Below are 26881 nucleotides of genomic sequence, written 5' to 3'. Positions count from 1 at the left end.
AGAAAGTGTTAATGCAATGGATGGCGTGTATAAATTCAGAATTCAGAGCAGAAGACTGGCAGGGAAATTTAAGTTCAAAGGAGGAAGTATGAAAGGTAAATGGTAAATGTTTCATTTGGCAATTGAACTTTAAAAGATGTATGTTTCCCAGGTGTAAAGGCAGTGGACAAACTTCCCCAGCTTGCATATTAGTGTAGATGTGAATATGGTACTTAAAGACATCTTGCTGCGGAAAAATATGGAAGCATGCAAGTGGTGAGCTTGTTTGCTTAAGGTGAATTATAGGAACTGTGATATTCAATCTTCACTGTTCTTTGTATGGGCGGTTTCCTGTGGTGGTTATGAGGAAAGTGTGCGTGTGCAGAGGAAAAATTCTGCTTGGCTGAGTCAGGAAAGGCTTCAGAGAAACCAAACCAAACCTAGTGCCATCGAGTCTATTCCGACTCATAGCGACCCTATAGGACAGAGTAGAACTGCCCCATAGAGTTTCCAAGGAGCGACTGGCAGATTTGAACTGCTGACCCTTTGGTTAGCAGCTGTAGCACTTAACCACTACGCCACCAGGGTTTCCAGGCTTCAGAAAGGAGGTGACAATTAACTGAGCCTTCAAGAATGGCTGTACTACAGTAATACTATCCTCTGTTAAACCCTGGTAGCATAGTGGTTAAGTGCTATGGCTGCTAACCAAAAGGCTGGCAGTTCGAATCTGCCAGGCGCTCCTTGGAAACTTTATGGGGCAGTTCTACTCTGTCCTATAGGGCCACTATGAGTCAAAATTGACTTTACAGCAATAGGTTTTGGTTGTTGCTGGTGGAAACCCTGGTGGTGTAGTGGTTAAATGCTATGGCTACTAACCAAAAGGTTGGGAGTTCGAATCCACCTACCCCTCCTTGGAAACTCTATGGGGCAATTCTACTCTGTTCTATAGGGCAGCTATGAGTCAGAACCCACTCAATGACAATTTTTGGGGGGGGGTGGTTTGTTGTTGGTAGCTGCCGTTGAGTCAATTGTGACTCATGGTGACCTCATGAGCGCAGAGTAGAACTACACTCCGCAGGATTTTCAAGGCTGCGATCTTTTGGAAGCAGATCCCAGGCCTGTCTTTCCAGGTGCCCCTGGATGGATTGGAACCACCAACTTTTCGGCTAGAAGTCTAACCATTTAGACCACCCAGGGACTCCTCTAGCACCTCTGCTACGTCACTTAATATATTGCTGTCCAATTCACTAGCTGAGAAGGGAAAGATTTTTTTATGTCCATCTAGCTGTTTCTATCATGTGGACAGCCTAAAAGAGTCCTATGTTTGAATTTACTTCTGCTGCTATTTACTGTTAATTCAGGAAAAGCAAAGAGATAGCCCAACAGTCCCACAGACAACTGACGAGACTATGTAGTCCAGACCCAGAGAATGGTTTGGAAATAATGTAAATGTTACATACAAAGTCAATATATCTTAAAGATATTGGGAGAGAATAAGCCCTCATTTTACCAATAGATGAGGCACTCAATTCCAGGAAAATTGTTGCTATGCTAGGAGGTGGCCTACCTAAAGTACCTGACATGATTTAAGGGATAAAGGGGCAATGGAACAAGGTAAAATAAATGGCTAGTCATTGGGGGGAAATAAAAAGAATCCATGGGAACGTCTAGAGTATTCGAAACGACACAATCATTCATTCTTAAAGATCAATTAAGTAATTAAAGAAATGAGAGTGCTTGTATACTTTGAATTCTATGTAAACGGTCAATAGAATGAGGTATTCGTCTAGAAAGAGGTTCACGGAAGAAAAGGAAGTTGGAAAATCTATACAGACTATGACTTTTTTTTAAGGGCATTCGCTCCAAAGAAAAGACAAAACACTGGCTACGTGTGTATAAGTGTGTGTAAATGTTTCCACAAAAGGTGTGGGGGGTGTCCTGGTTAATAAAGGAAAGTGTGGTTGAAGGAGGCAGGGGCAGGGGGAGAGGGCAGGGTATCCAGGGCACGGAAAGGGCCCTGTGACCATTAATTCCACTTGTGAAAATAATGAGCAGATTTTCCTATTGCCAACTTAAATTAAAACCAATAAAATATTCATTCAGATCATACCCAGATCCTGCCGTAGCTAACACCTCCATAGAACCTAGAAATATAGGTGACAGATTCTAATTTGCTTAACTAGAAAATTATCTTACTAAGATGTTTTTAATATATAATGAAAAGAAAATCCCTAGGTACTGAAATGGGAATTCCGTGTCTAAAAGACAAGCTGGGAAAAAAAAAAAAAAGCAGAATTAAAACCACTCAGACTAAAGCAGTTTCTGTTAAAGGTGTAAGAGAATAACAGGAAATAAAAGCCAGGAGGCCGTGGAAGCAACAGGCATGAATGAACACATGGTTTAAAAAAAGACGGATTTTATGATTTCCCACAACTAGTGATGCCAGATTAGAATGAGCCTGTGTTGTGTTGTTGTGTGCCTGTCGAGTTGATTCCGACTCACAGTGACCCTATAGAACAGAGTAGAACTGCCCCATAGGATTTCTAAGGAGTGGCTGGTTGATTCAAACTGCTGACCTTTTGGTTAGCAGCCGAGCTCTTAACCACTGCATCACCAGGGCTCCAGAATGAGCCTGTAGACCTAACATATATTTCATGTTGGAAAATTTCAGTGCATCCTAAATTGAAATGTAAAGTCATTTTCTCCTTTGTGATTCATTAATTCACTTATTCATCCATTCCTCGGTGATTTACTGAGTGCCTACAATGTGTCAGACTCAATGCTGGGTGTGGAGGATACAAGGAAGAAATAACTCAAACCCTTCCTTGTGCTTACAAAGCTCAGAGTCTAGTCACAGCCTTTATGTTGAGTCAATGATCTCCAAGGGACTCACTGCCTGTGTGGGACAATATTGATCTTGTTAATTCTTTTTATGTTTGGTAGAGATTTATCCTAAATACATAACGGATTCATTAACTCTCTTTGTATTGCAAGGACTAGCAAGGTGGAGAAGAGCTGTCCACAATCGGTCACCACTGCTGCTCTAAACTCTAGCACCAACTCATTGCCTTCAAGGGGATTCCAACTCATAGTGACCCTAGAGGACAGAGTAGAACTGCCCCATAGGGTTTCCAAGGCTGTAATCTTTATGGAAGCAGACTGCCACATCTTTTTCCAGAGGAGTGGTGGGTAGGTTCAAACCGCTGACCTTTTGGGAAGCAGCCAAGTGCTTAACCACTGTGCTACCAGGGTTCCTTAGCTCTAGCACTGGGGCTGGCTGCAAATTTTTTTCTGTAAAGGGCCAGATAATAAATAGGTTATACACTATTTATAAATGCTTGTCAAGCTGAATGGAACTTAACTGCTTTTTATCACGTTATACGGGTGCCTTTTTAGGTGGCCACTTTTCCTTTTGTTAGATTTAACTGTTGTGAGAAAGACTCTGAATTCAAAGCCTTCACTTCTGAGAATGGAAGCAGGCGTATTTTCACTGCAGTTGACATCATCATAAGGCCTAAAAAAAAAATCTTTGTGGCATCCTATATTTTCAGCTGGAATTTGCAGCAAACTATTGTTTTCCTTTCCTCCAAGAAAAACTCTACCCCACCACAATTTTCTTGTTGGTTTCACCAGGGGGCTGTTTGTTTGCACACCCTCCTTGTGAGATCGATCACATCTTACATCGTTTTTTTTTTTTTTTTTGCTTATGATTTCATAAAGGGAAAGGATGGCTTTTTCTCGCATTGCCTGTTCTGTCTTTGACGGTCTGGGTACAACCGAAGACACAGATAGTGACTACTCAAAAGCCCATCCTGATGGCTGAATCCGACACTTGTCTTCTATTTGAGCAGGTGTGAAGCTGAACGGGTGTCCCTGTCAATACAAAATATGCAAATGCTTTTAAAAGCATACTCTATTTTTACCAGTAGGAAAGAAATGCATGTTCATTATAGAAAATTTGAAAATAATAAAAAAGGAGAGTATAGATCATAAATATTACCATCACCTACTGTATTTTTACGCAAATAATGCATGCCTTCTGTGTATTGTTTGCTGGCACTACCCTCCCCCTGCAAGGTATTTTCATAAGCACCTATGCTAATTTTTGCCAGCAACTTCTGAAGGAAGATTGGCATGGCTGTGCTTCTGAGGTTTCCCGGAGGGAAGGGTGTGGCTGGCAAACAAATGCAGAAGGAGTGCTCTATTTACATAAAAATACAGGAAATATGTGTACTGTAACCTTTTTGTTCAAGTCTAGGCTTTATATACCTCAGTTTCTTCATCTATAAAAGTAGAATTAACAGCAGTACCTAACCTGCAGTGTTGTGAGGAAGATTGAGAGTTAATACGTACATAGCGCCTAGAAGAGATGCTGACACATAGGAAGTCCTCGACAAATCTTAGACAGGCAGTGCTCATGATGCTAAACATTACCTTTAAGCACCTTAACATTTTTACTTATTATTATAACATAAATATTGTATATGTAATTAAAATATTTTAGTTAAGATAAATACGGCCCAAAGGCTCCAACCTATTATTAATATTAGTAACACTAAAGGGTATTCTATATTAACCAGTTGAAATTGAGTTGATTCTGACTTGTGGCGACCCCATGTGTCAGAGGAGAACTGTGCTCCATAAGGTTTTCAGTGGCTGATTTTTCTAGAAGTAGGTCTCCAGGCCTTTCTTTTGAGGTGCCTCTGGGTGAACTCAAACCTCTAACGTTTCGGTTAGCAGCTGAGGGTGTTAACCATTTTCATTACCCAGGGACTCCGTTCTATATACAATAACCCCTGATTTTTAGACACATTACCAAACAGTCTGAAATAAGTCTATAAAATCCTCGAGTTGTTTGAAATTTTAACTGCTCCAGTCCAACCACAAATACCAGAATAGCCTAGAAAAACCTGTTTGTGAAATATTTACAGCCAACTTCCATGTTTTCAGCTATACCTGGTGACTCCAACACCACTTACACAAGACAGCATGCTTTGAAATTGTCCAGAGAAGTCTTCGTTTTAGCTAAGCTTCAAATAGGTAACTGAATATTTGAATATTTATAGAAACTGAATCTGAATATTCAACTCTAAAGTAATCCATCACAGTTACTATAGTAATAATAATAATAATGATAAAATCCTTGCCGTCGAGTCAAAAATAGCCCTAATCATTTACACTACAGTCATAATATTCTTGGAGTATTTTCTTGAGTCACAGAAGGCTAGAGGTTATTGCTCATTGCTTATTAACTTCCTTAATGGTGGAATTTTGAAAAGTCTATGTATGGTTTGTCCCTATCCGTCTATTTATTTTTCCATTTCAGGAATGACTTATTTTAATGAGTAAAGTAGCCAGTGAAGAACAGTTACACATTAAAACTGCGTCTATGAATGCAAAGTGTAATAGTTAATTGTGAGAACTACCTAGCTGAGAATCACATGAATGAAGAAAGGTGACAAATTAACAATTGACCTGACCTCATAAGGTCAGTTCTCATAAAAAATATGAATAGTAAATATATATGGAAAAGAAATTCAGTATGGTTAAGGAATTAAGGAAATGCAAAAGTTAACAAAAAATGAGATACCAATTTTTGTATAGTAAAGAAATGAAAATAAAATAATAAATCCCAATGCTGAAGAGGCTGTGAGAAGAGACAGGCTTACTTATGGATATGTCAATACAGTCTTTTCAGTGGATAATTCAGCAATGCACATCAGCAGCCATAAAAAAAAAAATCATACCCTTTTGCCCAGCAATTCTACACATGGAAATTTACCCTAAGCAACTAATCAAAACAATAAAATTATATAGGTAAACTTTATTAAAATGTCTACCAAAAAAAAAAAAAACCCAAACCCAGTGCTGTTGAGTCGATTCCAACTCATAGCGACCCTATAGGACAGAGTAGAACTGCCCCACAGAGTTTCCAACGAGCGCCTGGCAGATTCAAACTGCCAATCCTTTGGTTAGCAGCCATAGCACTTAACCACTACACCACCAGGGTTTCCGTTAAAATGTCTATGGTCACCTTATTCACTATGGCCTCCCCCAAAAAGTGTAAAAAATGTAAATGTTCAAAGAATTGTTCAGTAAACATATTGCAAGAATTATATTGATATAATATTAAGCAGCAATTATAGATCAGTTAATACGACTATAATTCAAATTTACCCACCAACCATAGAGGCCAAAGATGAAGAAACTGAAGATTTTTACCAATTTCAGCAGCCTGAAATTGATCGAACATGCAATCTGGATGCATTGATAATTACTGGTGATTTGAACGGGAAAGTTGGGAACAAAAAAGAAGAATTGGTAGTTGGAAGATAAGGCCCTGGTGATAAAAATGATGCCAGAGATTGCATGACAGAATTTTGCAAGACCAACCACTTCATTGCAAATAACTTTTTTCAAAAACATAAGCAGTGATCATACACTTGGACCTGGCCAGATGGAATACACAGAAATCAAATCGACTACATCTGTGGAAAGAGACAATGGAAAAGCTCAATATCATCAGTCAGAACAAGCCCAGTGGCTGACTGTGGAACAGACCATCAATTACTCATATAGACATTCAAGTTGAAGTTGAAGAAAATTAGAACAAGTCCATGAGAGCCAAAATACAACTTTGAGTATATCCCACCTAAATTTTGAGACCATCTCAACAAAATGTTTGACGTGTTGAACACTAATGACTGAAGACCAGACGAGTTGTGGGATGACATCAAGGACATCATACATGAAGAAAGCAATTGGTCATCAAAAAGATAGGAAACAAAGAAAAGGCCAAAATGGGTGTCAGAAGATATTCTGAAACTTGCTCTTGAACACTGAGTACCTAAAGCAAATGGAAGAAATGATGAAGTAAAAGAGCTAAACAGAAGATTTCAAAGAATGGCTCAAGAAGACAAAGTATGATAATGACATGTGCAAAGACCTGGAATTAGAAAACCTAAAGTGAAGATCACGCTTGGCATTTCTTAAGCTGAAAGAACTGAAGAAAAATTTAAGCCTCAAGTTGTAATACTGAAAGATTCTACTAGGAAAATATTAAATGACTCAGGAAGCATCAAAAGAAGATGGAAGGAATACACATAGTCACTATACCAAAAATAACTTGTTGATGTTCAACCATTTCAGAAGGTAACATATGGTCAGGAAATGATGGTACCAAAGGAAGAAGTCCAAGCTGCTCTGAAGGCATTAGAGAAAAACAAGGCTCCAGGAATTGACAGAATACCAACTGAGATGTTTCAATAAACAGGAGCAGCTCTGGAAGTGCTCACTCTTCTAGGCCAAGAAATTTGGAAGACAGCTACTTGGCCAACTGACTGGAAGAGATCGATATTTATGCCTATTCCCAAGAAAGGTGATCCAACAGAACGTGGAAATTATTGAACAATATCATTAATATCACACGCAAGCAAAATTTTGTTGAAAATCATTCAAAAGCGTCTGCAGCAGTACATTGACAGAGAACTACCAGAAATTCAAGCCGGATTCAGAAGAGGACGTGGAACCAGGGATATCATTGCTGATGTCAGATGGATCGTGGCTGAAAGCAGAGAATACCAGAAATATGTTTACTTGTGTTTTATTGACTATGCAAAGGCATTTGACTGTGTGGATCATAATAAATTATGGAAAACAATGGGAAGAATGGGAATTCCAGAACACTTAATGGTGCTCATGAGGAACCTTTACATAGATCAAGAGTAAGTTGTTCGGACAGAACAAGGGGATACTGTGTAGTTTAAAGTCAGGAAAGGTGTGTGTTGGGGTGCATTCTTTCAACACACTTATTTAGTCCGTATGCTGAGCAAATAATTGGAGAAGCTGGACTATATGAAGAAGAACGGGGCCTCAGGATTGGAGGAAGACTCATTAACAATCTGCATTATGCAGATGACACAGCCTTGCTTGCTGAAAGTGAAGAGGACTTGAAGCACTCACTGGTGGAGATCAAAGACTACAGCCTTCAGTATGGATTACACCTCAACATAAAGAAAACAAAAATCCTCACAACTGGACCAATAAGCAAAATTATGATAAACGGAGAAAATATAGAAGTTGTCAAGAAATCAAAAGATCCATTGCATTGGGCAAATCTGCTGCAAAAGATCTCTTTAAAGTGTTGAAAAGCAAAGATGTCACCTTGAGGACTAAGGTGCACCTGACTCAAGCTATGGTGTTTTCAACTGCCTCCTATGCATGCAAAAGCTAGACAATGAATAAGGAAGCCCAGAGAAGAATCGATGCCTTTGAATTACGGTGTTGGTGAAGAATATTGAATATACCATGGACTGCTAAAAAAACGGACACATCTGTCTTGGGAGAAGTACAACCAGAATGCTCCTTAGAAGCAAGGATGGTGAGACTACGTCTCACATACTTTGGACATGTTGTCAGGAGGGATCAGTCCCTGGAGAAGGACTTCATGCTTGGCAAAGTACGGGGTCAGTGGAAAAGAGGAAGACCCTCAACAAGATGGATTGACACAGTGGCTGCAACAATGGGCTCAAACATAACAACGATTGTGATGATGGTACAGGATCGGGCAGTGTTTTGTTCTGTTGTAGATAGGGTCGCTATGAGTCAAAACCAACTTGGGGGCACCTAAGAACAATACAAACATTGTTTGGTTTAAAGGGTCAGTACGAGTCGGAACAGTGTGGACGGCACCTAACAACAACAGTTATAACAAATACACCTGAGGATGATGTAAAAGCTTGAAAAATAACTTGAAGTTACTCTGGGTGGTAGAAATGGTTTATGCTTTCAGCTGCTAACCTGAAGGTTGATGGTTTGAGTCCTCTCAGCGTTGCCTCAGAAGAAAGGTCTGACAATCTACTCCTGAAAAATCAGCCACTGAAAACCCTATGGAGCAGAGTTCTAATCTGACGCACATGGGGCTGTGGTGAGTCAGCGATGACTCTGGCAACTGCTTAGTATTTTGTGAGACACAGTAGGACACAAAATTGAATTACATAGACCGTTTACATTTTCAAGGTATCAGGTCTGACTTCACAAGCCATTATAGCAAATAATTTTTCTCTTAAAATTCAATAAAAATAACTAAAACATATACCCAGAAATTAAATACCATTTTTAAAACTTTCACTGAATTGTTACTAGGGTGCTTGATAAGCAGTTCCATGAACTGTTTCTTTTTTCAGTCCCCATATTGAGCATCAGTAGACTTGTTCATACCCTGAATTCAAACTGTCACAAATTCCACCTACCACCACTTATTTGGGTCCAAAGACCTATTTTCAGGCTAAGAAACATGATTTTATTACCCTTACCAGTTGTCTTTGAGTTGATTCAAACTCATGGTGACCTCATGTGTTGCAGAGCAGAATTGCTCAATAGGGTTTTCTTGGCTGTAATCTTTATGGAAGTAGATTGCCAGGACTTTCTTACATGCCACTGCTGGGTAGCTTTGAACCGTCAACCTTTTGATTAGTAGCCCAGCCCTTAACTCTTTTTTCTCCATCCAGGGACTCCATTATGACTTTATTAGACCTTTTCATTTCCATCACCAGCTCTAGCATTTGATTTTCTTTTAGGACTTTTTTTTATCCCCCCGGAGAAAATTTATTTCCATCTTGCCGTGAGAGTTAGCATGTATGCAACAACGCGTGGGAAACTACAAGGCGGAGTGGGGTGGATGGCCAGCCACCTACGCTCACTCATTAGCTGTGTGGCTTGCTTTGGTTCATCGGTCTCAGAGTGTGCCTGCTTCAAATGCATGCCTGTGCAACTTTATGCTACTATGTGTCATGGACAAAACTTTTGCCTTCCTGAAGCCTCCAGAAATGTCTAGTCCTTGTATTATCCCCACACTGTTGGCCCTGAAGTAGGACACAAGTAACTGTGGTTGCTAGTGGGAGTGTTTAATGATGTTAACCACGAAAGGTCATGATGGAGCCAAACCAGGGATCTATTTACGGTTTCAGTTGAAGTTTAAGGAAACTTCTCATGTAAGACAGAGAAAAGAGTCACCAATCCCGGAGTACTCAGGTTAGAGACACAGCTGTGGCACTATGTAGTCATCCTCAGGGTTGGCAAGCAAAGGTTAAGAACTCTCCAAGATCAGTAATTCCCATAAAAACCCACTGCCGTCGAGTCGATTCCAACTCATAGCGACCCTATAGGGCAGAGTAGAACTGCGCCACAGGGTTCTAAGGCTATAATCTTTATGGAAGCAGACTGCCACATCTTTCTCCCACAGAGCGGCTGGTGGGTTTGAGCTGCTGACCTTTTTGTTAACAACCAAGCACTTTAACCACTGTGCCACTAAGGGTTTTTGTGATCAGAGGTTAAAAAAAAATAGGGACCCCAAAATAAGATGTGTGTATCCAGTGCAAACCAGTCGTCATGAGGTGGAAGAATTGATTCAGAAAGGATGAGAGCTATTCCCCATACTGCGCTGGAGACAGATCTGAACCCTGAGCAGCTCTTACAGAGTTTATTGTAATGATGTAGACTGAGGCACATGACAGTCTCATTCCAGAGTGTGGGCACAGTCATTCTCTATAGACATTTTTGTCATTCTCATGAAGCCTCCACTTAAAGAGCCCCTTAAGGTTTTGTTATAGCTTGATATCTGGGTTGAGGAGATCTCACCTGATTACATCCAAGAATCTGGTACCAGAAAGTGCAAAACTACGGAAATTACCTCACTTATACATGGGCACACACACAACAGTTACAGACAATAAAAGTCTGTCTTAGTGTGGCTTATTTCTGTCTAGGTGTGGTTCATAGCTCTCCTTGCTCCTTGACATGCTTCAGTAACATCTTTTGCTATTCTCTGTCTGGGCACTTCTCAGACTCAATTGCAATAAGTTGTGTACATGCTGATTAACACGTCTGTTTCCCCCTTTAGAATGTGAACATTTTATGTCAGAGACAGGTCTTGCTTATCCAGCTTATCCCTAGCAAATGTAGTAGTATCTAAGGCTGTCAGCACTCACACAAATAGGGTGAAAGAGAAAACAGGAGAATCAGCAGGTGGGAAGACACATCTCTTGAGATCCACCTTCGCTTGGAATTCTCTTAGGGACCTCATCTAGGACAAGGCTGGCCCCATCAGTACTTTGCTCTACCCTTCTTGTAAAACCACTGTCCACCTATGGAAACACAACCTTTCTCTTCAGATCCCCCCTGTAGAGCTGACAAAGGTTGGTATTCCAAAAAGCACTTTGCCAAATAGTACAGGAGAACAAAAGGGAAATAAGTTCAGAAACAGCACCAGATTTCTGAAGATAGTACCATCTTGGTCCATATGCTCAGATGTGCAAAAAATACCACCTTACTTATTTTTCTGTGACTCAAAACAATTTTGACTTTAAGCTCTCAGTTCCTTTGCCTTAAGTAAGCCATCAGAATTTGCTCCCTGCCCTTTGGTTATATCTAGGTTCTGGAATGCTGACATCTAGTCAAGATATTGCAGATAGAGGGCACATCTGATCCTTGATGGCTTTTGTCCATACAGATACCCCTAAAGGCATTTGTAGCATCACAAATGTGCCTGGTAGTCGGAACACGTAAGGGGCCCCTGTTTCACCACGTGGTCTCATTAGGGTCAGCACTATTGTGCTGTATTTCCATGCCTTGCTTTGGAACACAGGACTTGCTTTGCTGCCTCTCTGCTGTTTTGAGGTGGAAAATTCTCTGTGAAGCTCTCTGTAAGGGCCCATGTGCCTAGACATACCACATAGGCATTCATTCCCTTGAGTTTGGCATCTCCCCAGGACTCTACCTGGGAAGGAGAGCATGAACGTTCTCACTCTGGGATCCGCTGATGCCTCCGTCCTCTCTACACATATATTCTAGCCTCTTTGAAGAAACCTAAGTTCCCTCAACCCCCAGCTCATACTTCACTTTTTTTCTGTATCAAAAGTCATCTCCATTGCCTGAAGGTCTAAGTTTTTGGACACCAAAGCTAAGAAAACTCCATTTTCTGTGTTTCTTTCTCCTTGTCATATGGCTTTCCTAACAGTGAGCACAATAGGACTTAACTACTTGGATTTGGGATGGAGTTGGAAAGAAAAATGAATTATTGAGGGGGAAAAATGATATTATCCTGCCACATTTCCAAAGACTCTTCCAGCCTCAAAGGGCAGGTACAACTTTATAAACCTCTGGTTGGCCTTTCTTCTCTTTTTCTTGGTACACAAGTTGCCTTCAAGTCAATTCTGACTCATGATGATCCAATTGAGTAAGTCAGGTGAAAAGTTAAATACTCTAAGGAAATTCACTTTTTTAAAGGAATGTTGCTCTAAATGCTTTGGTAGAATGTTTTTTTTTTTTTGATACAATAATTACCTTTTAGTTTTTCTTAATATTTGAGAGCTTTCTTAAAGCAAAGCATATCTTTACCTTTATTTTGTTCTGATACTTAGGCAATCATGTGTGGATTTACCATTGATAACCAAGGTTACAAATTATAGTGGACCTGAGGAAATAGATTTTTACCTCCTTTTTACAGGGCCAGGCCATTAATAAAATTAATGCCTTAAGTTAAGGAAGTATAATTTTAAATAATTGTGCTCAACTATCTTAAATGAATTATAAATTTTATTTTTGAGCTCTTTGTTAGGATAAATGTCTACCCTAAAACATCTAAGGTTTTTATGTGACATATTCATAACTGTCACACCTCTTAGCATGTAGCTTTTTCTTTGATTGAATTCCTGCTAAAATTCAAGATCATTATCTTTTTGTTAGATACCTAAGTCTTTATATAATTTATCTCTTCAGGATACATTTTTATTATACATCTTCATTGTGTATTTCAGTAGCAAAGCACATGCCACCTGGTGGCTGAAAGAAATATATAACATAATAGATTCAGAAAATACTTTGTGGAAACCAAAGGTAAGAAAATATCTCTTGGAATTTGTTTCTAAATCAGTAGCAAACATGTGTTTTGGGGCAAGGCATACAACGGTGGGAAATCTTACAGGTTCAAAACTAGTCACTCCGTAGGGGCCGTATCAAAGGGAGACATTCAATGGTAGTACCCCATTTTAGTTATTTTTTTTAATCTCTTTCCAGAATTGTTTTGTATTTTGAAATGTTTTATTTAGTGCCATTATGTCATAAATTTTACTAAGCGGGAGTCAAATTGTTTACATATAGAATTACTTGTTCTGCTACACATCTAGAAGACTGAGGAAAATATTTCCTCTTCCTTCATCTGACAATAGAGGGAAGTGGTTAGGCAGTGTGGGAGGCATTTGTTTATTCCAGAATATTACTGGAAGAGTCCTATGTGTTAGACACCATGCTAGCAGAGGGTAAGGTGGTAAAGAGGAAACCCCAGGGGAACCCCTTTGGATTGAAAGTCAGAAGATCTGACTAGCTCCCTGCTTTCTAGTTGTGTGACCGTTGGCAAGTGTTAAGTCACCTGTGGCCACAATTGAATTTGACATAAAAATCTAGGTTTTGATGTGAAGCAGGAAGCATTTTCTTAACTTCAGGGTTCATCCTAGCAAAGGAAGCTGGTGCTTTTGTGCAATGATTCCATTTTCCTTGCTCCCATAAGAGTGTTTCTTCTGGTTATCCAGCTGCTTCTTCCTCCCTGGGCTGACCCTGTGCATTATCTGCTCTGCCCCTAACCAAATCACTAACCTTTCACCAACTAACCAATCACTGATCTCCTGAAGCTTCTTTCTTGAGGATGATGCCTGATCACCCTGGTCTTGGCCCCAAGGCACTGGATACTTTCCCTCCCCTAGAGGTTCACAAAGTAGATCCCACCAAATCTAATGTCTGTCTGAGAGGGTCTCTGTACTACACAGTGCAGTCTTCAAATGTATGGCCAGCTGAGTGGAACAAACCTTGGCTCCTTTCCCAGGACTTAGTGAAGCCTCTGCTATACCTGTCTGCAGCAGAATCCAAAGGTTGACTGAGCCTTGTACTTCTCTTGCGTTCAAAGGTGAATGACTTCAGATTACCTAAGAGGGCACATTCACCAAGGACAACAATGTAATGAAGTCCAAATGTGATTAAGAGATTTAGCACATCTAATTTGTTGTGACTTAATAAGGCTGACCCTTGAGTGGTGGAAATGGCATCTTAGTCCATATGGTCTAAAAAGCTTACCTTAGTTTATTTTTCCTTGGTTGTTCTGTTATCTGTACTGAGTATTTAAGTAAAATAGACCCACAATTTGAATGTGATAGTATGTTTACAAATGTAAATAGATTGCGGTAATGCCTGTTGTTGGGTGATAAGATCACTAGCTGACAAAGACTGTACTGATGAACATCAGATGTTTAGGAATGCAACTAGTTTTTAAAGTGATTTTGGAAAACAAACAAGAATGCGACTAAGGTAAACCCCACCAGGGGCTTGAATATGAAACTCTCCGAACCGCACATTGTAGACATTTTTAGTGTAGGCAGACAAGGATATTAGCATGCACTGGGAAATTGTTATGGGATAGGTGCTTCACACACATGACTTCACTTATTATCACAATGAGCCTGTGGCATAGATGGTATTGCTATCCCATTTCACGCATGAAACTACTGAACCTAGAGAGATTAAGTTATGTGCCCGAGGTCACACAGCTAGTAAAAGAAAAAGCCAAGATTAAAATTGAGGTCTGTATGAATCTAAAATTAGCACCTTTTCTACTACACCAAGTGTTACATGACAGGATTGAGGGGAAAACACTGGAATACCCATATAGCTGAAAGATCACTGAGGAATTTAGTATGTGGAAGTGAAAAATGAAGCTGATATTGAGTGTTTTAGAGTATTTGTCTTGACACTACATGCTAAAGATTTCCAATGTGAATATTTTTATTATAAATACCGGCATATATACAATTTACAACATGAATATACATATGTGAGGCTGTTTCCCAAGCGAGTTTACATTTTTTTTAACACTGTATATATTTTATCCCTCAAGCTTTTTATAGCTTTTTTTAGGGGCAGGTTCCATGCTTCATATACAGTTAACTTGGTTTCTTCCTCACATAGAAATGTGTGTAGGTCACCCAAAAGCTCATACTTCCCAGAGGAATAGAGAGAAAGGTAAGCTCTTATCGTCTGCAGAGCCCTGGTGGCACAGTGGTTAAGAGCTCAGGCTACTAACCAATAGGTCAGCAATTTGAATCCAGCAGCCACTCCTTGGAAACCCTATAGGGCAGTTCTACTCTGTGCTGTAGGGTTGCTTAGAATCCATTCGAGGGCAACAGATTTGGTTTTTTGGTTTCGTCTGTACCCAACTCTAGCTCTGTACAGATCTTGAACTCTACAGACCTATTCACTCCTTCAGCAAATGTTGGTTGATCACCTATTATTTGCACTGAACTGTGCTAGGTGCAACTGGCAACACACAAAGATGGGGGAAACGGTTTCTGGAATTTACGCTAATCTGACTCACTGATCTTCCTAAGAGTTACCTGGCTGTCTCGGGCTCCACAAAGTCACCACAGTAACTTGTCCCACCACCACCATCAGTTGCTGTTCAGTGGATTCCAACTCATGGCAACCCTGTGTAAGTCAGAGTAAAACTAAAAAAACAAAAAACAAAACTCAAACCTGATGCCATCGAGTCAATACTGACTCATAGCGACCCTATAGGACAGAGTAGAACTGCCCCACAGAGTTTCCAAGAAGCACCTGGTAGATTCGAACTCCCAACCTTTTGGTTAGCAGCTGTAGCACTTAACCACTATGCCACCAAAAAACCCCAGCGCCATCAAGTCGATTCCGACTCATAGCGACCATATAGGACAGAGTAGAACTGCCCCCATAAAGTTTCCAAGGAGCGCCTGGCGGATTCGAACTGCCGAACCTTTGGTTAACAGCCATAGCACGTAACCACTACACCACCAGGGTTTCCATTACGCCACCAGGGTTTCCAAAATTTATTAGGGAGGTAAAATATTACAGCCATTCATTCTCATGGAGCTTGTGGAGTCCATACCCCCACCATGCTGTAGGAGTGCAGGAATCTAACTTCAACTCATTTACAATTATTATCACTATGACAAGAACATTTTAAAATCTCTCAATGAATTACCGGTGGTAGCAGTTTCACTCTTTAACACTAAGCAGCAGTTAAGAAATCACATTAGGTATTCTGGCAATCTGCTCTAATACTAATTAGCTAATAAAGTAATTAGCAAAGTAAGAAATATATTACTACTACGCTGTATTCTTATGTAGCTGAAATTGCATATGCAGAGGCATAATGTGGAATTTCTAAAAATTCCATGTAGAAAATTTAGCGCTGTATTTAAATATTTCTCATTCATAGGCAACCAGCTGTGATGAAGGAAGCTGTGTTTAAATAGTTAGTCAAAATTGAAGGTGCCAGCAGATTTCAAACAGAACACGTGAAAGGGAACTTTTTATAAACTTTGTTTTCCTTCTTGGCGTGGATTATCACAACACACCGAAATTGAGGTGTTAGGTTGATTTTAACCATTCGTGTGTATTTAAAAGGTAAATGCAGTACCCTCTTTTCTAAGTGCACAACTGTCTGATAATACCCGTGCACCTGTGCCAGACACTAGTAGCATGAATGGCTATGACATTAGCGTGCATATTGGAGAATACTTTTCCCCCGTGAACGTAGATTTACCTAACATTTGGGCATGCATATTCAAAGTTCACATGGTTTTCTACCTGGTATGTGTATCTTTGGCCCAGAATCCTTTTTTTACTACATGGAACTAGAAGGCAGGTTTTAAGTACATTTTAGCTTTGCTATGAAATCTATACTATTAAAAATGCAAGCTTCCTAATATTAAGGCAGCCATGGAATGAACAATTCAAGAATGCAAGAAAACTATGAAGGCTTTTTTCTTTCTTTCTTCTTTGTTTTGTTCTGTTTTTGTGTTAGAAAACAAAAAGTAACAAGTCATAACATTAGGGCAAATATAAATCCAGTCAAATCTATGATAGTGTGATGAAACAAACCTCTATTCTCCACAAGATTATTACATTAAAGGAAGCATAGCTACTATTTTTCTTTCAAAAGGATGTTTTCATCATTTAAATTTATTAAGAATCTAATTTTGTATGGCTTTATGCAAAGTGAATCACACAGATTTTTTCTTGGAACCTGGCATCAGACAGTAAAAAAAAAAAAAAAAATTTAAAAGATACCAAAAAAAGAAACAAAATCAAGACATGTACAAAGTGAAATTAATACAAAGGAAACACCTTCCAAAGACATTTTAGCAAAATACATGATTGGGTAGACTGTGAAACATGAGAGGAGCTCTAGGCCAGGGCCAGATTACCCAATAAGGAAGGTATGCACGGGCCCAACTGTGCCTTCTCACCAATCTGCCCTGCACAATTCCATCTGTCCCCCACCATGTCAAAGATGTAGTGACACCCATGTGAAATTACTCACCACAGATTTGCAAGGAAATACAGTTAAGGCCGTGTATACCTTGCTCAATTCAAGCCTGTGCATACCGTGCTTACACACTGGTTAATCACCCCTGCTAGGCTCAAATGGGGCCAGAAGAGGTAAACAATTGGCTCTTCTCTAAGCAATCTGGGAGAACTTTGCAGAAATCATGGGACTTCAGGGGTGTTTGGTGGGCTGGTATAGACAACAGCATTTAGTATATAAGAGCCAAGATCAAGGAAAAATAAAGAATAAAGAGTGAAATGGGATCTACTGGAAACACACAAAAGAATAATTTATGCTTCATGATAGAACTCATTATTGCAAAAGTTTCTTGGCTGAATCACATTGTAATTCCAAATGCCCAAATAAAAATGTAAATAAAAATGAATATATAATAATAAGTCATGGCCTTAACTTTGCTATCCTACTTTTTAACATTTGGTAATCTTCTCAGCTGGTCTCGCCTTGATGACTATCATAAGCTTGAAACAGATCATACAACAAAAGCACTGAAATGAAACAAAAAAACTGTAAGCCAAAAATGTATTAAAAGAAATGCTGAAACATAAAGATTCCTCAAGCCACTATCTATGACATTTTTAATTGCCTACAAGATTGTATAATGTTGGCTGATTAAAAATTATTTAAAGAAAAGATGATTAAAGCTCTTTGAATTTATTATCACAAACCTTCTACAGTAATTTGCATGGAATTGCAATGGGACTTATTTTGAGGGGCAACCTAAATGATATTAAAATTCTGATGCTGTTGTTATCACCATAATACACTGGTAAGTATTAGAAATTATCTGGAAACCAGTACTTTACCCGGCTTTGTGAGGTATTATCTTCATTTGATATCGGGGCACGAGAAGGTGTGGTATTCACCAGTTAGCAAAGGTAACAATAGAACAATTTCTAGAAGTCACGCAACCGCTGGCAAACCAATCTGAGTGAAGAGAAATAAGCCCTTTTTTGTAAGTGTGAGAGGTTTAAGTGTGAAAGCCTAAATCAGCTCCAGCTTGTTTCTTTTTATTTCCAATACTTTTTCTAGGCCTTTGATTCTGTACACGGAAGCAGGTTTTCTACAGAAAAGTCTCCGAATATCAGCTCTTCACCCATAATGAGGCTTAGAAACTAAGGCTTTTTGATCAGTTACCACTGCGTCAGGTCCTCATATTGTCCAGTCTTTGACATCTTAACCCAACTCCCTGTAATTCCATTCCATCCAATTCAACCAACATGCCTTAAGCAGTTAGAATGTGCCTGACACCGGGCCATATAAGCTATATGCTACTGGGTGGGGATAACCAAAACCAAACCAAACTCACTGCCATCCAGTCGATTCTGACTTGTGACAACTCCACATGTGTCAGAGTAGAACTGCACTCCATAAGATTTTTAATGGCTGTAATCTTCCTTCCACAGTGCTGCTGGGGGTGGATTCAAACCATCAACTTTTGGTTAGTAGCCCAGCTGTTTTGTTGTTGTTAGGTGCCGTTAAGTTGGTTCCGGCTCATAGCGACCCTATGTACAACAGGATGAAACTCTGCCTGGTCCTGAACCATCCTCAAAATCATTGTTATGATTGAGCCCACTGCTACAGCCACTCTGTCAATCTATCTGGTTGAGGGTCTTTCTCTTTTTCGCTGCCCCTGTATTTTACCAAGCATGAATGATGTCCTTCTCTAGGGACTGATCTCTCCTGATAACGTACATGTCCAACATCATAATACAAAGGCATCAATTCTTCTTTGTCTTCCTTATTCATTGTCCAGCTTTCACATGCATATGAGGCAACTGAAAAGACCATGGCTTGGGTCAGGCGCACTTCAGTACTGAAAGTGACATCTTTGCTTTTCAACACTTTAAAGAGGTCTTTTACAGCAGATTTGCCCAGTGCGGTAAGTGGTTCGATTTCTTGACTGTGCTTCCATGGGCGTTGATTATAGATCCAAGTAAAATGAAATCCTTGGCAAATTCAATCTTTTCTCCATTTATCATGATGGTGCTTATTGGTCCAGTTGTGAGGATTTTTGTTTTGTTTATGTTGAGGTACAATCCATACTGAAGGTTGTGGTCTTTGATCTTCATCACTAAGTGCTTCAAGTCCTCTTCACTTTCAGCAAGCAAAGTTGTCTCATCTGCACATCGTACGTTCCTCCTCCAATTCTGATGCCATGTTCTTTTTCGTATAGTCCAGTTTCTTGGATTATTTGCTCAGCATAAAAATTACAGGTTCCTCATGAGGACGATTAAGTGTTTAGAATTTCCATTCTTCAGAATATTATCCATAATGTGTTATGATCCACATAGTCGAGTGCCTTTGCGTAGTCAATAAAACACAGGTAAATATCTTGCTGGTATTCTCTGCTTTCAGCCAAGATCCATCGAACATCAGCAATGATATCCCTCCTTCCAAGTCCTTTTCTGAATCCGGCTTGAATTTCTGGCAATTCTCTTTCAATGTACTGCTGCAACCATTTTTGAAATATTTTCAGCAAAATTTTACTTGTGTGTGATGTTAATGGTATTGTTCGATAATTTCCACATTCTGTTGGATCACCTTTATTCAGAATAGGCATAAATATGCATGTCTTCCAGCCGGTTGGCCAGGTTGCTGTCTTCCAAATTTCTTGGCATAGACAAGTGAGCACTTACTGCGCTGCATCAGTTTATTGAAACATCTCAGTTGGTATTCTGCAGATTCCTGGAGCCTTGTTTCTGGCCAATGTCTTTAGTGCAGCTTGTACTTCTTCCTTCAATACAATCAGTTCTTGATAATATGCTACCTCCTGAAATGGTTGAATGTCGACCAATTCTTTTTGGTAGAGTGACCGTGTATTCCTTCCATCCTCCGTAGTTCAATATTTTGCCCATCTTTTCCAACTACTGATCCTTCTTTGTTCCAACTTTCACATTCTAATCACCAGTAATTATCAAAGCATCTTCATTGCTTGTTAGATTAATTTCAGACTGCAGAAGTTGGTAAAAATCTTCAATTTCTTCATCTTTGGCCTTAGTGGTTGGTGTGTAAATTTGAATAATAGTCGCATTAACTGGTCTTCCTTGTAGGCATATGGATATTTTCCTATCACTGACAGCTTCATACTTCAGGATAGATCTTGGAATGTTCTTTTTGATGACGAATGTGACGCCATCCCTCTTCAAGTTGTCATTCCTAGTAAAGTAGACCATATGACTGCCTGATTCAAAATGGACGTTACCAGTCTATTTCAGCTCACTATTGATCTTTATGCATTCCATTTCATTTTTGATGATTTTCAATTTTCCTAGATTCATACTTCGTACATTCCAGGTTCTGATTATTGATGGATGTTTGCAGCTGTTTCTTCTCATTTTGAGTTGTGCCACATCAGCACATGAAGGTCCCCAAAGCTGTAGTTCATCCATGTCATTAAGGTTAACTCTACTTTGAGGAGGCAGTTCTTTCCCAGTCTTCTTTCGAGTGTCTTCCAACCTGGGGGGCTCATCTTCCAGCACTATATCAGACAATGTTCTGCTGCTATTCATAAGGTTTTCACTGGCTAATGCTTTTCAGAAGTAGGCTGCCGGGTCCTTCTTCCTAGTCTGTCTTAGTCTGGAAGCTCAGCTGAAACCCATATACCATGGGTGACTCTGCTGGCATTTGAAATACTGGTGGCATAGCTTCCAGCACCACAGCAACATGTAAGCCATCACAGTACGACAAACTGACAGATAAGTGGTGGGGATCCCACTGCTGTGGAGTTGATTCTGATTCATAGCACCCTTACAGGACACAGTAGAGCTTCCCCGTAGGGTTTCCAAGATTGTAAATCTTTACAGAAGCAGACTGCCACATCTTTCTCCCGCGGAGCAGCTGGTGGGTTCAAACCACTGACCTTTTGGTTGGCAGCTGAGCACTTCCACCAGTGCCCCACCAGGATTGGGGGCATGAATACAAAGATGGATAAAGCAAGAGGCCTGCAGTTTGATGGGGATGGATGGTAGATAAGATTGACTAAAATAGGTCTGAGAGTACTTACACTGTTTTGAGGAAGCAGAATTGGTTGAAAGCTCTATTCATGGCTATGTTAAGGGGATGGTATTTGCAATCTGGCTGGGAGTATTAATCCTTGGAATTCTATATGCATGGATGGGGCTGGGTAAGTCTTCCAGGCCAAGGGAGCAGCAAGTGCAAATACCTAAAGGTGGTTAAAAAGAGGCCACAGGAAGTGATCAGGTTGGCCGAAGAGTAAAGGAGGTTTCAGGTAGTGAGTAGTTAAAGATGAGAAGTGGTAAGATGTAGAATTCTGCTTTTTAGAAATAGTGAGCATGAAGAGTGACATTTATTGAGTTAAGCTTAGTATCCAATGCCATATGACCCTCTGCTGCAGTTTTTTTTTTTTTTTTTGTAACACTTCTGATTTCAAATTGTCTCTTCTAATACCAGACTGGAGCCCTGGTGGCACAGTGGTTAAGAGTTCAGACCGCTAACTAAACGGTCGGCCGTTCAAATCCACCAGCTGCTCCTTGGAAACCCTATGGGGCAGTTCTACTCTGTCTTATAGGGTCGCTATGAGTCAGAATTGACTCGATGGCAACAGTTTTTTTTTGGTAATATCAGTCGGGGGGGTCCCAGTTATTTGTTTAGAAAACACAAATCATGTAATATAGCAAGAGAATGAGAAATTATGGACAAGAGACAATCACTGTAAGAACTTCGAAAGATTCCTCACATCCATGTCACCACCATCCTATGACTTCCTAGAGCTGTCATCTCCAAGACACCAGAGACTGTTTAGTTCTACTGCTGAAACCCTACTGCTGAGCATAGTTCTGCCACAAAGTATGGGCTCAAAAATGATTTGTTGAATGAATGAAGCAATGGTATTTCCATTAACCTCCGTCTTTTTCCTTGTAATGATTAACAGGAAAACACTTTAATTAACAAGGACATTTGGTAGGACGTAGGAGAGAGAAAGCCCTAAATCCTATTCTGCAGCCAGTCTGACCTCGAAGAGGACCCTCAGCAACTACAGTGTATGGAGGAAATAATAAAGATGAACAAACAGAGGGCAATGAGTGGAGCCTATGTAAAAGGAAAAAAGAGGAGGATTCAGAGAGCCTGTCTGGGCCAAAGAAATTTAACATATGGAACGCTAGTGTAGCTCCCCTAAGTTGGGCCATTACTGAATTGTCAAATCCACTTTTGTCCTCTAAACAACTACACACAGCCTTAGTTTCTTACTATTGTAAATGAAAGGTGAATGCAATCTTGGCAATCGCTTCAATTACTTTAAAATTTAATCAACAAAGCCTAACCAAAATCAATCAGCTGAGCTATCCACATTATCCACCAGGCCACCTAGCACAATGTGTGCCTACTGGTCCTTCCCATTCTGTCATTCTTCAAGACACAGCCCATGTTGCCTTGTCTGGTCATTACAGACCAAGAGATCTGGAAGGTTGGCACCAATAACAGTTGTAATTTGATGAAGTATGATATTATGCACAATATGCCTATGAAAATCACCTGCCACCTATAGTTTTGTCATCTCAGAACATTAATACTGATCAACAAGAGGAAATTTGGTTGCTGTTACACAATGTAAGTTGAAAGGAGGATGTTTGAAGCTGCCTTCTTAGTACTCCCATGATGCTTCTTAATACTTCCATGATCACTAGAGAAGGTTAATGGAAAACTAATGCAGAAAGGAGAGGGGGGAGCAGACTAAAGATTCAGACCCCGCAATAATGAGATTTGGGTCACTGCACCCGAGAAAGAACACAGACCAGCTGAGTCCTGGCTTTAGGGCAAAGGAAGCATGGGAGGGTGAGCGGAAGAAAGTAGTTATAAAGATTATTTATGGCCTCATAAAAGCAACAAGGACTATAGCAGCTATGCCTATTTCCTTCCTTGCTTGCTCTGTATGTGTTTGTGCGTGTGCTTTGCCCCAACACTCACCCTTTAAACTGGCAGTAGCAGTGGGTTCTAGTCCCCAGTTACTTTTAATATTCCCAAAATCATTTTTCTGTTCATCTGTGATGATTATATGACAGTTATCTGCCTTATAGAGTCATAGAAGAACATCATAGTGTATCAGACTGAAAACAGGAACCCAGGTGTTTGTTGTTGTTGTTGTTTTTAATGTCATTTAGTTTTGTTTTGTTTTCCTGGCTCCTAACTTATCGGGTAATGTAACCTTAATCAAGTTAGCTTTAGTCTGTTTCTTATATTATAAATGGGGTTATTATAACGTATTTTTTGTAATCTACAAGAGTGTTGTGACCATTAATAAGAAAATATCTGTGAAGCTTCCTAGCAATGGAAAAAGATATAATTTTGAGCTAAGATTCAATATGACCAAAGAAATAATTTTCCATATTAAGCCTTTTGGAATACACACAGGCACCAATCCAGATGAATGACTAATAAACTGAAAATCAGTCAAATAATAGTACATCAGGAACAGCAGGGAGGAAAAAAAATTGTTTTTCCTTCCCAAATTATTTCTTTAAAGAAAAAAAAAAAAGACCTCAAACAGATTGAATAGCAAAAGGGGATTTCAGTGTAAGATGCCAAACACCAAGTGTTTTGGGGTACCTGCTTTTTTGGCTTTCCTTCTACTTTTTGTTCATTTTGGAAGCTGGTGCAAATGCGGGTGGGCTGGGAGTTTGTGCAGTAAAGCAATGCACCTGAGAGAGTAATGACAAATCCCAACAAATGAAGTTTTAATGGAATCTCTGCTAATTCCAACGCAACATTCCCTCAAGAACTGTTTATTGGTGGTGGACTGAGGAAAAGCACAAATTAAATATCATGTTAGAAAAAAGAATCAGAGCAAAAAAAAAAAAAGTGCCAAGTCTCTTGACATCCATAAACAACAATTAGAAGACATCAACTGTCAGGCTGAAGAAGGACTCCCGAGGCCAAACAGCTGTAAGTAAATCTACAGTCTGTTTTGACCTACTAAAGCAGTTAAAAAATATAAAGTAACTCACTTTTCAGCCTTGGTAAGATAATTTCATTAAGATTCCTCCCTTTCTTGAACTATTTTTCAATGACCCATTTAAATATGTCAGCACATTTGTGTATATCTGGGAGGGAACCGTTGCCATCGAGTTGATTCCATCTCATAGAGACCCTGCAGAACAGAGTAGACCTGCCCTACAGGGTTTCCAAGGAGTGCCTGGTGGATTTGAAATGCCGACCTCTTGATTAGCAGCCATAGCTCTTAACCGCTACGCCACCAGGGTTTCCATGGGGGGGGGGGAGAAAATGTGAAACTAGACCCTACTTACTTTTGGGATATTATTCCCTACTACTATTATTTCCTGCAAATAAGTTTTTTGGTCTGTTTTGTTTTCATCGCCACCAAACCTGCTGCCATTAAGTCAGTTCTGTGCCTTACAGAGTAGAACTGCTCCTTTGAGTTTTCTTCACTGTAATCACCACAGAAGCAGATCTCCAGGCCTTTTTTCCACAGCACCACTAAATGGTTTCCAACCTCCAAACTTTAGGTTAGTAGTCGAGTGAAAACCATTTTGTGCCACCTAGGGACCCTTTCCATCACGAGAAACCCTTATATATACTAAGTAGAGAATTGTTATTGTATTTTACTCTTGGTTCTGCTTGAGAAGTCAAATCTCTAACACGTATATAATATTCGCAGTCCTGAAACTAACATGAACTTCTCTTCCTTTTCATGCCACCCTTCTTGAAGCTTTCATGATCTGGAGGTCTAATTTGAGAAAAAGACCATTATTGTTTTGGTATCTTCTTTCATTTCTTTTGCTTATGTTTGTTATTTTAATTCCTGGGCCTTTCAAATGATTTAATTTCTTATTTTATAGAACGTTTCTTGTTAATGTTCCTTCCAGATATGCCTGGCACATGGTAAATTTTGACTCTGTATTCTGGAGGAATACCAAAGTTTTGGACTGTGTCATCTCTAGAAGGACATATAAGTTGTTGACCTTGCCATTTGATGGAAGGCAATGTTCTGATTTTCTTAATTTCCTTGAATATGTGCCATGGAAGCCTACCATTATTGCCTTCAACTACAGTATTTCACAATATTTAACAAAAGTGAGAAATTTGGTAAAGTTTAAAGATGAGCACTCAGTAGTCGAAGGGCATTTCCATTCAATACATTATACAGTATTGTTTATTACAGGGTGCTTCCATCCATTTTATCACTAAACTTAAAGATCTTGGAGGATGGAGGCAGTTCCTTTCACCTTGGCATCCAAAGCCTGATGTATAATGGACATTCAATAAAGATTTAGTGAACTGAACTTTATCGTCAAGCAGATTATTTGCAGTCAGGCTACCTTAGCGAAACTTCATATGTTCTTGAAATTCATGGAGTTCTTCGAGTCTGAAAGGAAAGGCAATTTTATATTCCTAGGATAGAGTGGAACATGCTAATTTGTTTTCAGTATAAATTTTGACTCTGTTAAAGTGCTGCTATCAAATTAACTACTGGGCCGGGAATGAGAAGGGGGAGTGGTACTGTTGTGTTTTAATCGTGGAGAGTATTTTGTCTGTGTGGTATATAATGCAATGTGGCTCTCTAGGGACTTTGAGGATTAATTTTTTTTTCCCAGAAAAGCTCCGAGTGCAAATGTCTTTAATTTGCAGTCAGTGGGAAAGAAGGAAAAATGCTTGGTTAAAGAAAAGGTAATTACTTAAAGTGGGTAATGATTTGAATGAGGAAAAAAAAAACACACTTGAGAGTTATGTGTACTTTATATATCATTTGCATGGTTATGCTAAAATGCCATTTGTTTTTCCTTTATCCATTCTCCCACTCTAGGCTAGTCTGTTCTTGCCACTAGACTCAATAAATGACAAAAGCAGAATTTCTAATGAATTGGAGGTACTGTATGTAATAATATTTAATAATGAGATGAAAAAGACACCCAAACACATTTACCTTTTGAGCTAAAATCCACTTAATCACCAGTTCTTGCCAGTCCTTTTTTGCTACGGAGATAATATACAAAATTATCTCCTTATAAAGCTGGAGAGTATCTACCATTATTACAAAATTAAACTCCTTTTATAGCAAGAGACCCTCCTTTAGAAATATCCCTTTTACAAAATTCTACAACCTTTTTACAAACACATATTAACCAAAGAGAAGCTCTTGTCAACATATTTCAAGTTTGACATTAGTGGTAACTTAGAAACATTCAACCTTTCTTGAATGTCTTGAGTTTGCCAGACAGAACTGCCCAATCACCCAACACCAGTCTGACCATTCACCAGGCTTTATATTAGAAAATGGCCTTTCTTACACTTTTGTATGGAAACCCCATTTGAGTGGACATGGAGGGGTAGGAATGGAAGATCAGACTCCTAGGACCACTTCCCCTTCCCCCGGGGATGCCCTGCTATTTGTCCTGTAGGACATATTGTCAAGGAGAAAACCAGAGTGGTGATCTACATGACTCTTCTCCCTTCAAGGTTCGGGAAACTCACAACTCCTGAAACACAGGCAGAGGA

Source organism: Loxodonta africana, chromosome X, assembly GCF_030014295.1.
Source record: "Loxodonta africana isolate mLoxAfr1 chromosome X, mLoxAfr1.hap2, whole genome shotgun sequence".
NCBI classification, from domain to species: Eukaryota; Metazoa; Chordata; class Mammalia; order Proboscidea; family Elephantidae; genus Loxodonta; species Loxodonta africana.
This window is presented reverse-complemented; position numbering follows the sequence as displayed.